Genomic DNA, 15968 nt, shown 5'->3' with positions numbered 1-15968 from the left:
GAATTCCTAACAAGCAGCCTTCCACCTCAGCACACTTCCATTTCTATGTGAATCCGTATCAAAAAGTTGCTGCAGAAGTTTTTACCAGACAGTTGGCAAGTGTGACGCTTTGAGGGGAGAAGACAGGAACAGCATGATGTCACCTGGTCCCGCTTCCTTCAGATGCCCCGGCTCCTCTGCCTCGGATGGGAAATAGTTTCGAGGGACGCCTCAGGGCTACGGCGCCTCAAAGAGCTCGGAGATCTGGACTTGACCGTCTCGAGAGCGCCTCCTCTTCAAAGTGCAGCTGCTTTCAAGCAAAGAACAATTACCGACTGTGTCCCATGTCGATACGGGAAATGTTATGGTTGTATGATAACATATTTGACATTGAATCTCAAGGGGTAAATGCTTAAAATCACAAAAACAGTATTTACATATATCTCTCCATTTTGTTGTTTAATTTTAAATATACTGTTTTTGCTCCTGCAAGCTCCTAAGAGCAGATTTTTTCTGCGTAACTACACATTTAATATACGAGAAACGTGGACTCCCCACGAGTGGCACATCACATCTTACATCGTATCACATTGCCACACTGATATTACATGCATGTCAGGTGCGCCACATTATATAGTTCCATAACCAAGCTGAGTGCATATACCTCCACCGAGGCCCAATAAGTCCCCTTAGGTTCAATCAAGGCTGCTTCCATCAAGATCCCAAAAAGTAATTCCCACCCCTTGATTCCGGATTCACATGTGTTCCTAATGGGTTCTTCAGATATTCTTCCACCAGGTTTCGTGGTACTGTCTCCAGTTGTTGTTGCGTAATCCTGCAATAACAGGTGAAGCAACCAACAAACAAATGGAGGTGGTGAGGGGTGAAAACATAACCTCATTTGCAGAGGTATTTAAGGAGCAAAATACAACGTGTATATATGATTACCATCAATTAAATGATATAGATTCTCAACATAAAACTGATTAAAAGAGTGTCTACAAAATAAATCTTACAATAACACAAACACAACAGCTGTATTATTATCTGCAAGCTGAAGTCAGACAGACATATTTATGACTTAAAGCTGCTTGTTAATATTTTATACTAACAATGGATCAAAAGAGGTTATAAGGGCAGCTCCCCCTCCAGTCCCACAAGTCTTGTTAAAACGAATACAGAAAACAGAAATTTGACTAGATAGTTAAAAGCTTATCTACGTTCCTAAAAACACAGTCTCACAGATTCAAACTTTCAAGTCAGAGCACGGAAATTTTTTTTCATGCTGGTTTCGTTGTATCTGTTTACTGGGATCTCCTCCACCTTCCCCCGTACAATACAGTACAAGGCTGTGATGAAGCGTCTTCCTGACTCTTACTGCACAACAGCTTCCGCGACAAATGCATCACGGTAATGAAAAATAAAGCCACGATGCTGAGGAGGTGCAGCAGGTTAGACTTTGTAGTTTACTGCACTTTCAGAATCAATGTTTGAAAGATACCTGGGTGTTAATACGCAGTGTATGAGATGAATGAAATGCACGTCCCACTGAGGAAGTTGATGGCTTTGAAAGTGAGACAACAGTGACAAATATTTGTCTAAAAGTGAGATGGGAGGAAGAAAAAAAAACTGCTGGATCAGCACTGTCATGCATTTTGAAGATTAAACTCTCAAAGAGGAGTTTTTTTTAAACTTTTTTTTAAAACTATCTGCCAACTTACATCAATGCATCCCCTGAATCCAATCTGGTGCCAGCAGCCGTGGTGACAGTCACTGAGCAAGGGAGAAACAATCGGCTTAAACCCAAAGAGGAGCGCGGCCCCATTCCACCCAAATGGATGTAATTCATTTAGCAGAACAGGTGTTAGACAAAAACAATTATTTCCTGAAAATGTTTCTGACAGAAAATACACATTGGGTACAGACTAATTACTGAGTGACACAGCTCCTTTCAGCCTTTTTTTTCCCAAAAAAGCGATTCCCCCGTCTGCCAATTTCAACCTAATATTCATCATAAGTTGAAGGACGACGGCAGATGAAACATTATCCATCTGTTCTCCGTCCAGTTGCACTTCTCCCTCCGCCCCACTCGTCCCCCCCCCCCCCCCCCCCCTCCCCTGGTGAGGCCGAGGCAACCTGCGCATTACAAGTAGAGGCCTGATGATTACATTGTTGGACTGAGAGCGATGCTCATGGTGCTGTAATCCCAGCAGTAATCAATATCTCTGGCCGCTTCCCTGTCCCATCCCTCCTACTGCATGTAAAATATCCCCGAGCAACACTTAGACCACACTTTAATTATTCTCTCAAAGTCATCAGTGGCTGGAACCAATACTGGTCTCGAGAACACTACAAATGAATCACTGTTTTTTTTTTTGTAGTTGTTTGGGGTCGGTTTACGACACCGGGGAGGTTGGCGATAAATGATAACCACTGTAGAAGTTTATGTTAGAAGGATGGGATGAAAATGAGAAAATCATTGTGCATCAGGAGGAAAAACAACCTCTGAAGATGGTTCGGTTATGATAAATATATTTAAGTCTAAATGAAATTAAAACACAATTGCTTATTTTTCCCTCGGCCACAGCAAAGATTACTGCTCCGCATGTGTGTTATATTTGTCTCTCTATTAAAATGGAGAATGTACAAAAAGGAAAGATTCGTTACCTCCACTAAGGAGGACATGTTTTCTTTGTTTGTTTGTTTGTGAGCAAGATCACACGAAAACAACTGAAACTTGGGGAGAGGATGCACAATGAGTCGGGGAAGAGCTGATTCAAATTTTGGTGCAGATCCGGATCAGGGGCCAGATCCAGGATTTTACTTTCTTCAACATTGCGAGATAGTTTTTCAACGTTTTTGTCTCAAGAAAGAATTCATGAATCTTGATAAAAAAAATCAGGAAACTGTTTGATTCATGCCTTTTTGTCATATATTTTGGCATTTAGAAGAATCCCCAGTGTCATTAATAATACATAATCAAATGAATAACAATTTCGGTGTCAGGTTTCAGGTTCCTGGTTACGCTGTGTCCACACTGATGCCGATATTCAGCTAAACAAACTCATCCCCCTGTGTTTGAGCCTCTCGTCCACACGCAAACATCTTTCTACTTCAGTGAGACTTGGATTTCACAAAACGACAAATTGTAAGTTTCTATGTAACCGCGTGTGCACGAAAAAGGAAATGATGAAATGATGCACGCCCACAGTTGCTTTGTGCAATGATCACGTGCCAGAAACAAGAACAATAGCAGCTACATACCGTTGCTACCTTTAGTTAGCACAACATCTGCCACAGCGTTCTTCTCTGTTATTTGATGGATCCTTGATGTAGACTTTATCGCCTCCTACTGGCCCGACATGCTTGTTTAAGGGTTTGCAGGCTTTAAAGTGTTCTCATCTGGAAGGAGATGTTTGTCAGTCCTGTGGATGTGTGGAGGTTCAAATATAATTTCAATGAAATATCTGTGTAGACAAGGCATGAATATAAGGGAAGTGTTGAGTCTTGTCAGAGGTATATATTTTCCTGTATTTTCTTATTATGTAAGTATATATTTTTTCGTTTTATGCCTGGTCTATTAAACCCGTTTTTGTTTCCTGGTAAAAATAACAATAATATGATTATTTTCTGAACTGTGAATATATCTCATCTCTATACCTACTTTACATTTTCCTGTTTTACTCTTACAGCTCCTCTCCATGTTTTATGCCCTCGACTGTAACCCTCTATAACCATATATCTGTCTTGCACTGCAGCCGTACTCAGGAGATGATGATGATGATGATGAGTCCAAGAGACCTTTTTTAAGCTCAAAACTCAGGAAGTGATGATAGAAGAGCTGGGAGCTAAATTTAGACGACCGCCTGCTACATATTTTATCTCTGCTCATCACATAAAAGCCGGCTGGTGAGAGGTCAGCAGTCCAGCTCTGAGGCACCGTGTTCCACTGCAGTCACCAGCGAATGTTACATCTGGGACGAGCGTGCACGTCCTCTGTTGCCTTTGCACTCGACTCCCTGCATTGAATTAGTTTCTTCCCTTTGTTTCCGCCGTCGTACTTGTGTCTTTGTGTTAACGCAATTAATTATCAGGATTTACTCGCGAAGATAATTTCACTTTGGCTAATTTAACACAAAACATTATGCAAGAGAGCGTTTAATGCAACTCGCAAAAGCTCGAATGTCTTATTGTCTGTGTGATCTATTTTATCTTCTACATTGTTGTTTTGTTTTCCCAGGATGCACTCTGTAACGCTATTCAATTACACATATAAAGAAAAGAAAAAAACTAATTATGCCGGCAAACAGGTGAAGAGAAGAAAAAGCTATTACTTAGATTTTTGGCCTCAGTGCCCGAGCTAAACAAAATTTCTTTTCTTCCAGCATTTATTTATGTTGATGCAGCTATTGATCATGCTCACAAGGAAATTATGTCTCTAGGCCTCAATGCTAGTAGGTGGGCAAGGACATTAATCAGGAAATCAATTGTGCTGTCGATTTGCCTGGGTGTGTTTGGAAAAGGATTGCAATCTGGGGACTTGGAGTGAGAAGCTACTTATTCTGCAATTACACAGCAATATTACAGTTTGTGAGGAATTTGAAGTGGTATCAGTTTGAGCGCTCTGCGGCCTAATGCTATCTTTCTACTTAAATCACATCACTGGACTGTGGAATAATTAGATGTTATCTGGAAGAAAACATTTATAGTTTGGTAGATTTTAAAGGGTGAAGCAGGCGATTATCTATATCCTCTTTATTGCCAAACAACTCATAGGAAAATAGCTGATATCGCTTCTTCTTCTGGGCCATTGACCTTCAGTGTTGTCGAACAACTGGCAAAGGCACATCGGTGAGTCACTGCTGCACCTGATGATATGTTCCTTTGTTAAAATGAACAAAAAAAAGGACACTGGAGTTTATTTTGGAGTCATAAACCATCCTCCTCCTGCAAAAAACAGCTAAAAAGCATATTAATCCCTCGGAGAAAATAATCCCAGACAAAAGCCATATATAGTGGTGTTTGGGCAGCATTTGCTAAAAACTGCAGTGCCCCATTGTTTTAGGAAAGCTATATATCTTCAGTAGAGGAGAATGGGCTCGGGGGTGGAGAGCCAGAGACAAAGCAGGAAAGTTGAAAAAGTATTGAGGGACTGACTAAGGCCACGTTCCAAACAAAGCTATCCTTGCATGAAAAAGCACAGCCACTCTTCTGACACTGTGGACGTGAAGGGCAACGAAAACATTTGAGGGGTTGTCCTGTGAAAAAGTTTGGATCCTGGGTCGACTTATGAAGGAATTCACGACAACATCATCCGACAAGGAAGAGGATGCAGGTGCTCTTTGAAATAAGTTCACTCACACATTCACGGTAGACTTAGTAAATAGATTAATTAATTTAAAGACAATTTTAAGACGTGTGGGACAATAAAGAAATAGCTATGACTGCTTTGGGTGTCAATTAAAATCAAATCCTTTCTCATATAATAAGTAATTATCTCATGTTATAAATGGCGGTAAAGACTCTTGAAACGCCGTATTAGTCCGACAGATACTTCGGGGGAATCATCTAGTTCAGCGGCTGCTCTGATACGCCAACATTTCTTACACTCACCAGGTGCAGGTGACCAATCACAACAAAGTGTGCCAATGGGCCAATCAGAGCAGAGTGGGCTTCAACAGGAGGGAGGACCTTAAAGAGACAGGAGCTAAAAACCAAGTTTTTTAGACAGAGGCTGAAAAGAGGAGCAGCAGCCATGGACATTGTGAAGAAAGTGATATTTTATATTTTATTTTCTGAAATAAAGCATCAAAACAGTTTGAAATCATAACACAAGTTTAAATGATGAACCTATATCTCCTTTAAAGCTGTTAGTTCGAATATCCTTAACTGCATTTCATTACTTTCTGTCTGAAAGCTACTAATCTAATGTTAGCTTTTGTTTTTTACAATATGCAAATTACAACACAACACAAACCTCATTACTGCATTTGTTTCATTATCCTTATATTTTGTCGTGCACCAGCTGTAAACCAACACTGGTTGTGTCTCTGTAGAACTTGAAGTTCTCTCTTCGCTCTATTTCTTTGCACTATGTGTTAAATAAAATATTAAGCAGCCCCCTCGTATGTCATTAGTGCAATATAATGTCAAAATAACCTCAACGTGCACTGAGCAAACGTTCTTGCCTTTTTCCCCCCCACGGGTATTCGCTCGACAATCAAATGTATCCTGTGTAATTTTATCCCACGACCCTTTGTTGTCACAAATTGAGATGGAAGGTGCACGAGTTCAAACATTAACACCACATCGCATCAACATACAGACCACATGTGGTTGGAATAATGATCAAGAGAACAACAATGCCACTGTTCTTGGGGTGAGGTCGAGGTTGTCTTTGCCTGCCTCCCCCCCCCCCCCCCACCCCCGACACACACATGCACACACACACATGCACTCACACACACACACTGCCATCAGAAAGCTCTTTGACGTGCCGTGAATCACTCGTGCCTCTCATTCCATCTGTCAGTCGTGCCTCTGTCTGTCGTTCCCTGCCTGTGTTTTTATCTCTCTTCCTTTAGACGAACCGCGTCCTGGTGAGTGCTTCATATACGTCCTTGAGAGGACACATGAAGAATATTATTCCTCCACCGGGCTAATTTGTGACAAACATTTCAGAGAGCTGCCTCTTTCGGGAGCTTTCAAGTGATTTCCACAAACTCGTCGTAATCCCAACCTCTCGGACACGAAGCTTTTCAGCGACTTGCACACCTTGGCACTTCCGAGCTTTGAAATTTGTTTTGTGAGGTTGGAGTACAAAAAAAAAAAAAACTGCAGTACGAATTTTGATAGCACCAAATCTGTCAGGGAGGATCATTATCTCAGGAAAGTTTCCAACCGTGAGCAGCTGGGAAATTGTCAAAAAGCATCTCGTTGTGGATGCAAATGAACCGCTGTGAACTCCCCTCTATGTATGTAGGTGTTTACTTCTGTCAATCACTATAGTCACCCTCTGTTGTTCGGATGCAGCGATGCTATAGAACCATTTCGCCCATAAAGCTAGCTAAACGTTATGATGATGATTAAATGTTAGCGTCAGACAAGTCTGGATAGTTCATCATAGCTGCTGCATTTCGAAACATCTGCATCAGAGAAAGATAGACATTCAAATCACAAAAATCATTTATTGTGCTGCGTTAATACACTTGACCTAAAGTGCGCATGAAGTTGTACCTTGTTTAATAACATCAAATAACTCATTAACACCAAAATTACTGTAAAGGAAGAGAAACAATGATTTGACGTGTACTTTGACTTTTAGTTTGGTTCATGTCCCATCCGATAATATGGAGGGGGGGGGATCAAGATGCTTTGGCTTCATTTTTGGGGAGCAGTCATGTCATCTTTATTTAAAAGACATAGTTCTCACATTAACAGTATAAAGTAGAATTAGTGTCATCTGTTTAAAAACTCTGTCTTTCTGTGTAGAACATGTTATTCTGCTGTTTATTCTGCACAACGTCTGCATACGTTTTCATGTCATCCTTTAATTTGTGTCGCACTGCATTAAAAGCTAAGGAATATATGTTACTTGCTCGTAGGATTCTCTGGTGCATATTTATTTTTGAAGTATCTTTGTATTATAACCTAAAGGGCTGCAGACACAAAGGCTCGTTTCATTCCTGCAGTCGACTCCATCTAGTGTATCGAGCGCTACGTTTCTTTTTTATTATTATTTGAGAGAACCCCACGAGTCTTAAAGTAAGCACAGATCTGCACTCGACAGTTTCCAAGGCTCTTCTTTTTTTCCACACGAAGCTTTTAGATCCTTTCACAAAAGATGGTTTATCTTTCGTACAATCATTTATCATCATGTATTCCTTCCAGTGAAAAATTCGGTTTGTGTCTCTCGCTCGGTGACAAATTTACAAAGCTTCCCTGTGGTTTGGTTGACTCCTGTGTGGGAGATGGATGTGACGAAGGCTCCCTGATGTTTTTGGTGGTGACATATTTGGAGCGCTGCCGAACGAGGAGATCGGTGAACTCTGAATTTGTGAATTTTCGCAGCTTGTAAGTGACTCGACTGCTCAGGTCACAGAGTCAAGAACACTTTTAATTTGGAACCTGATTTGAACAGGCGAAGCTGAAGCTGCAGGAACACACTCGTCACCATGTAACTTCCATTGTGGTTCAGTTTGTATTTTCAAAAATATAGAATTAACAAAAATAACTTGGGGAAATGAAGAATGTCTGATATTGAGCCAGGGGAGTGATGAATGGAAATAGTGATTCAATGCATCTTTTCTAGTGCTAAATATAGCCTTGTGTTATTGTGTATATTGTGTTTTTGTATTACCGTGTGTGTATTGCATTTTTTGTGTTATTGTGTGCATTGTGTCTCCACACTCACTCCCTGAAGAGTTGGTTCACTCTGCATCACTGCTGCCTCAATAATGTCCAACACATACTACTACTATATTACTCAGATTCCCAAGTTGTAATATTTTACCCTGTATTGCTTTTGTGCAATAGTGGGTGATGTTTGTGTTTGACCATTTCCATTAACACAATATACAGCAGACAGGATGTTCAAGCTTAGCACAATGTACTATAGCTGTAAAAACACGCGTCAGTTCAGTATTTCTACATCTGCATGTATATAAAAAACGTTGACGTGACGTTTCCTAATAATTGAAGCCAAATTATAATATATAAATGGATTGGCCCCTGGTGGCTGACTGCGGTATAGATCAACCCCTGAACTACAGACCTTTATTTAAACTGGGGTGTTTTTTTTTCAGGTAGTTCAAATCCCACTGGAAAACAATATATTCAAGTGCAAATTTTCCCTTTTTAAGTTATTTGATACAATAAAAACAGGTCAAAATATATTTATTTGTTGAAATGAGTGAAGAGTCAGCCAGTAAAACCAAAACAGTGTCTCCCAGACACTAAGAGGCTCCAAAGGCCAGAGGACACAATGTGAGGTCTTTAATGTTGGTTTGTTGCTACAAGCAATCATTTCGTATTACATTCATTTGACCCATTGTTAATATAAGACATATAAATTAGTGCAGCTTTAATTTTGGCAAAGATCAGTGATGGTTTAATTATAAGAGTGAGTAACAAACTGAATGTAAACCTGAGCCACCAGGAAATTCATTATACACCAAACCACCAACGTGGTACAGCAACATCACGCCTGATTTAACTGTGAATGTATTTCATGTGAGGTCTTCATAGGTTGAAAAATGCTCAATTTACACCGAATTATTTGAGACTATGTTCAGTAGCTTTCATTTAATTGTCAAAGCAACAAACAAGGTTATGAAGTTGGATCAGCGCGGTGTCATCACGCAGAAATAAAAGCTCTTTGTTCTCATCCTCAGGTAATTACCCAAGGAAATAATTGATTCAAATGCTGTTTAAGTTTAACCAAAGCAGAAAATAAACCTGTGTTGTTAGTGAACTCTATGTTACGTTTCCCTTCTCCAATCTGTAAAAATAACTGCAAAATAAAATGCTGTTTTTCTCATTACATTTGTTTTCCAATATATTACCTCCAACTTCACCTTCACCTCCCAGAATTACACTTTCCTGAAGGTGTAGACTGACATATAAACAATGTAAATGTAAAAAGATAAAAATCCAACAACTAAACAAACATGTAATCCAGAGTACCCCCCCGAGGCAAATCAACACGTACAAGTCAAGTTGAGGCTTGCTGATGAAATTCCCCGTCACCTGCACAGTAGATCAGATCTGTCTCGCACCACCTGTTGCTCTAATCAACATTACAATTCACAGTAAACATGCTTTTACAATGTTGATCAGGATTTTCAGAGTGTGTGAAGGAATTAACGACGTTTAAATGTTTCCCAGGAAGTAACTGCGGATGCAGATGATTACTTGTTTGCGTGAGTCATCTAGAATATTGCTCCTCTATATGTCGTCCTGAGCATAGGTCCTCAGCTGAAATCCTATATTAGCTCTGTTAGCAACCTAGCCATCGTTAGTAACCATGGTAACGAGATTTAGAGACTTACATTTAAGGTAACTGGCTCTCCATCGGGAATTATTTTATATTCATGACATAGTCTGTTTGGGCAAATTAGCTTGATCGCAACCTGGTGGCTGGCTGCATTATAAAAGGTCTAAACCCCCAAACTCCATGTTAGCAGTTTAGATAGTTCTTATTACACTGATGTTTACTCAAGTCTCTGTTTGTCCAGTCAGTTTGATTAGCTGAGCCTGGCCTCCGATTGGTTGAGCTGGTGTATTAACAAGACTTTGACACACATGACGTCAAAAGCACAAAAATGGCTGCAACCATGTTTGTGCTTCATTTGTGTTGAAGGGGAGAAAGTGGAGGCACGTCGTCCATCTTTGTTTACAGTCTATGGTTTTTTTACTTTCTCGGTTACTGCAGCATGTTGTAATGTAATTTTGGCGACATTATCATGTAACTGGAGCACCGACAAAACCAACTCTTCACCCGTCAGCACCCGTCACAGCAGCTCTGCCCCCGTCACCGTAGCTGGATGTTTAACAGTTGCTCATTGAACTCAACCCCGGAGGCGGAATCATGAGGCGAAGCAGGTGTGGTTTAAACCGTCGGTACGAGGCGGTTGGGATGGAGCACAGCTGGCAGAAGAAAGGCAGAGAACTCCAAAGAAGCACGGTTCCATCAGATGTTCATGAGAACAGGTGTGGAGGAGAGAACATAGAACTCGGCTGAAAGTTAGAACAGCGACAATGAGCAGCAACAACCGAGCTCTCCCCTCCGTAAGTCGCAGTATAAATACTGATAAGCAGCAGCCAGGGGGGGGGGGGGGGGGGGGGGGGGGGGGGGGGGGGGGCAGTTGACTGGGTCAGACAATGAGCAGGAGCAGGAAACCCAGTGGTGGAGAGGTGAGGTACTACAGGTCACAACCAACAGTGCTGGTTAGTATGCAGAACGCTGGAGTCGCTGCAAGGAGTGGTGGAGGAGGGAGGAGAAGAAGGAGCGAGAGGAAAGACAAATGGCCTCGTGGGCAAGAGGCAAAGATGAAATGTCATGAGGGAGATTAATTGTATTATTTTGTTGGATTTTAATCACATAATGAAAACCTGCACCGATTCAGATTTTATTTGGACAACATTTGAGAGAACTGTTTATTGTGCAACAACTGCTAGGTTACTGCAGATACTGTATCTTTTGAAGGGATGTTTTACCCTCTGTTTGGATTTAAAATAAAAATATACATATATATCTGTCTGGACGAGAACACAAAAACAACCTCATAGTTTCCCACAAGCTCGGTTTTACACACGAATAAACAGAAAGCAGATTTCTTGAAAATCTGCACTTTGGAAGGTGTTTGTAAAACTCTCCATTTTAGTAACTTTGAGACACAAACACACGAGGAAAACGTTTGTTCTGTCAAACATGCACATTAGTGTGGGCAGGGCAGAACCAGGCACCTGAAACTAGACGCCCAGATCGAATCTGGTGGTTATTAATGTTATTATATATTATTAATGACACTGGGGCTTCTTCTGCTAAATGTCAAAATGTCGCACAGAAAAGGACTAAATCTTTTTCTTTTCTTATATTTAAAACAGGAGAGACTTTTGCTCACCATTGAGTCACTGTGTAGTTTCTCCATCACCTATATTAGAGAATGTGCAGGCGACAGGATAAACACATTCGTCCTTTTTAACAGGTGCATATTCTGTATATGTTTTCATTTTATTACGGTTTCATTTCATTTCAGACGACCCTGCCTTTTTCAGGACGATAATTGGTGAAGTCTTCCTTTAAAGGCGGGTTATTGGAGGAAATCTACCAGAGGCATTTGGGGGATTTTTGAAAATCTTAAAATAATTAATTCAGCACAGATAGAAAATTGGCTTATGGAAGTAATTACTGTAGCATTTCATCGTATTGAACCAGGCTTTTAAATGCCTGGAAATGGATTTGGATTTAAAACATTTAAGTTATTAATCTCTTTCGCTGGTTTGATCTCCCCTAAATAAAGTATATACAGCATGTGTGTGTGGAAATAGATCTCTAAAGTCAAAAAGGTATTCATTCTGTTTAAATTGCACATGTCAGCCTGGTCTCACCACATGTTGTATGAATTACACAAAAATCAAAATGCATGACACAGACATTTGTCAACAGATATCACTGCGCTGTATATATCTCAGTATGGTGTTCCCTTCCTATTAGTCTGCGGAGTAATGGCCACCAAAGGGAAATTGTTTCTTGGCCCCCTGATGTGTAACATAATTCTTTAAATTTAAATATCCTCTTACAATTCAGTGGATGGAGAGAAAAGGGATGAGCATCTGAAGGAAATGCACTGGACCTGCCTGGGAATACTAAACAGATTATACATAATGTGCAGGGGCCAGCACACCTCGGTGAATAGAGAGCCAAGGATTTGCCAAGGCTCTGTCTCTGGCATTTTAATCCAGTATGGAGATTTAGGCAGTAATCCACCTTCATTTCAAATAATTTGACACTTACTGTACAGCGTGTCCTCATCACTGCGGGCTAGGTCTCAATTTAAGAAAAAAATATCGTGGAGGGCAAATTCAACGTACTGTCTTTCGATTCCCGGGGAAACCAGGAGTGGATTTACGTGTTGTGTTTATGATTAAAAGAGGTCGTCTCGATGTGCGCCGTCTGCTTCCTCGGCAGTTTCTCACTCCTCCTCGTACCAAAATGTAATCAGATATCTCTTGTGCTACTTATCGGCAAAGGCTAAGCATCTAAATTTAAGTCGTGAGCTTTAATTTCAGTGTTTACTGGTGTTTCTGAAGAGTTCCAGTTCAAACTCAACCCAAAACAACAGAGACATTGAGCATCTGCCTTCAGACATGACGGACATCACCTTGTTCAAATTACATTTCCCAGCGTTACCTGGTCCTCATCCTCCACTGTGATACAAGAACGTCACACGGTCTCCACTGCAAGGGCAGAAATCCTGAAATTGCATGCAGTCAGTGGAACACCTTCTGCTCCATCAATCACAAGCTGTCATTTATCTATCTATTTATATAATAGATAAATAAATATATATACATATATATATATATATATAAAGGTATTGTGGGAAGAAGATATAATTTTCTTCATTGCCTGTCAGAAAGGACACTATGGGGTAAATCTTTCCTCCGTGATAGCCTCAGGCAGCCGGGATCTCTCTGCCATCAGCGTGCTCTATCTTTGTAATCCTGCTTTATACAAATGGCAACCGTTATTTTTTTTCTCCAAATGCTGATGTGTTTTAATAAATCCTCACGTCTCTGGATCCACTTGGCTGGATCATGGAGTCGAACGAGACGCCGCGACAACAAATAAAAAGCAAAAAAACAAAAAAACAATCACATTTTTTGACAGGAATTGAGATTAGACTGGAATTAGACTCAAAACAATCCCAGCTAATCTCATTTTTTGAGGGTTTTCAGAATTTAAGCTTTTATGCTGCCGGATATATTTTTAATAGTTGACATCTTTTCTAATTAGTTAAATGGAAACAGACTGGGGGTCTAAGAGATTTTTGCAAGAACAGGACAGTGTGTGGGATTCCTCTTCTCTCAATAAGTGTCAATATCAATGGATGTAATTACAAGGCATTTATTTATTTATGTTGTCTGTGTTATTACGTTCATAGTAACAAATTAAATGATATGGCTTTTCTTTTCCAGGTTAATGTCTGGTAATCAGCCACTACAGTATTTCAGTATTTTACTATGTGCTTCCTATACAGTGAATTAATCAGTTTAAACAGCCTTATATCAATAAATCAGTGGTGAAGTAAAGGAGGTGGTGGGCGACAGTGATGTGACGCTTTAATGTATCTAAAGCCATGGTTCATTTTTCTGCTGATACTGAAAATACATTGATACATTGAAAACAAAAACACAGCCTCTACAGTGTTTGTGTGTGTGTGAGTGTGTGTGTGTCTGTGTCTGTGTGTGCTTGTGTGTGTATGTGGCTTTAATCGCTTTGACTCGAGCCGTAAGTGGACGTTTATTTATTTATTTCGGTCTCTGCGTGCCATCCTCCGCTCAGAGGAAAGCCAACGGTCAGGAAAAGCCAAGACGGCAAAGTTTTCAAGAGGATTACGGGCAGACTTTGTCAAACAACCCAGGACAAGGAAATCACTTTCACTAATCCCATTGGCTGATGTGCGCCCCACAAAATGTCCCTTTCATCAGCAATAATTGAACATTGAGCTGACTACAATTGTGCTGGAGTCATTTCCTGTGCCCTTAGCCTTTTGACTTTCAAAGAATCTTGTCTCTCTGTCCTGTCTCAGATTTGGTAAATGTTCTGTCAGTGCACTAATGCTGTATCTTGAGTGACGCCCCTACATCCATGTGGCCTGCAATATATATATCTTACCAATATCAGCCATTTCAGCCTCTGTAAAGAAAAATTCTTTACTTAACTGACTGTATAAACCAGCTTCCCCCCCTTGGTTAACATTGCTAAACCTCCACATTAAGTCAGTTTGGTTCTGACAAGGTACGTAATGAAAAGTATAATAACAAAAGAAGAAGATGTAGCACTTGATTTTCTATTAATTTGTTAAAGCATCTTTGTTTTTAATTTAAGGAATGAGGAGGTAAAAGCAGATTTCTCACTTTTCTAACTGTTCATAAATATGAGCACGCTACAGATTGTTTCTTCTAATCTCTCCATTATTCCTTTTGGATTTCACGAAAATACCCCCCCAAAAAAACTCCCTACGCATTTTGGCCACATAGCAAACAAACATGTTCATATATTTTAAGATGAAACCTAATAATGTGTTTATTGAAAACGAGGCCAAGCAGGAAAGCTCTGAAAAATCTCTGATATAGGACCAGCTTGGGCCTTGTGGGTAGTTAGCTTAGCTAGCATTGGATGCTAATGACTGCAGTTTACATTCAGGCAGACACACAGTTCTTGCCCTTGTGTTTTGGGTTTTGTAAAGTTTTGAAACACCCGACCACCCTCCAAACTCTAGATGGTGAGTTTTGCTCTTGCAACAGCTCTGTGCACTCTGTACTGACAAGTGGAGGGATCCAAAGCCGACAGACCTGCCATGCCTTTTGTGAAACTATGGTTTATGATGGACATTCAGTGGTCTGGGGAGAGATTAAGCAGTGAATTCCTTAAAAACTCAAAAAAAGATTTCTTAATTAGGGGCAAATAGTGCATGTGGCCATAAGTATAGCCCCCCTCTAATCTTGACTCTGTGGCGGTAGAAGCTGTAAACTCACATATCGTGAATATAATCCTCCGTGAATCCACTGACCTTGTGGTTCCCAACTCTACTCTGACTAAAATTCAGCGAGACACTTCAGTTTAACTGGTGCGGCTCAATTCAACAGCACCTGGATGAAAAAACCACAGTTTTTAAAGTGCTCCGTCCCAAAACTGAGTTAGTGAAATGTCAAAGTGGGCTTTGGGTATTGCTCATGAATTTACAAGGAAGGACAGGGTGTTAAAGTTTATACATTTGGGCTTGTTGTTTTGTCTTGTTTCCCCAGCAGCGGAGACTTCTCAGACCTTGCCATCTTCACACGTGGTTTAGCCTCAGGCACTTTAAAACCCCTCCACGTCACACACACACACACACACACACAAACACACACAAAGACACACACACTTTCCCTGTTCCCCCCCCGCTCTCTGCCTCTCGTTCTCTTCTTTTTTCTGTGTCTGTCACTCGCTCTCTCTGTTTTTGTCTCTCCTTCCCTCTCTCACCTTCTTTCTTCCCCTGTTCAGTGTTCAGTTAGTGAATCCCTCAAGTCTATACCGGACCACTTCCTTTGACACACACAGCAGAAAGCCTGTCTGTCAGCTCCTGCACTGACAGGATGAGGCCAAGCTTACCCCAAAATTGCGTGGGTGTACGTGAGTATATGTTGGGCTGTGCTGTGTGAATACAGTACTGCCCTGCATGATTTTTGCATGCGTGTGATGTAAGTTAAGGTGAAGTTGG

The 15968-nt window shown here is 40.7% G+C and overlaps 1 long non-coding RNA gene across 1 annotated transcript; it reads right to left on the bottom strand.

Annotated features, from left to right (window-relative positions):
• Positions 1–4730: 4730 nt before the first annotated feature.
• Positions 4731–15616, bottom strand: LOC117778274. Its single transcript, XR_004616767.1, has 3 exons — positions 15481–15616; positions 15279–15357; positions 4731–4861 (listed from the first exon to the last, which is right to left on the bottom strand). It is a non-coding gene; the product is annotated as an uncharacterized LOC117778274 (long non-coding RNA).
• Positions 15617–15968: the final 352 nt, after the last annotated feature.

This window comes from Hippoglossus hippoglossus, chromosome 17, assembly GCF_009819705.1.
Source record: "Hippoglossus hippoglossus isolate fHipHip1 chromosome 17, fHipHip1.pri, whole genome shotgun sequence".
NCBI classification, from domain to species: domain Eukaryota; kingdom Metazoa; phylum Chordata; class Actinopteri; order Pleuronectiformes; family Pleuronectidae; genus Hippoglossus; species Hippoglossus hippoglossus.
The sequence above is the reverse complement of the archived record's forward strand: the minus strand, read 5'-3'. Positions and strand labels throughout refer to the sequence as shown.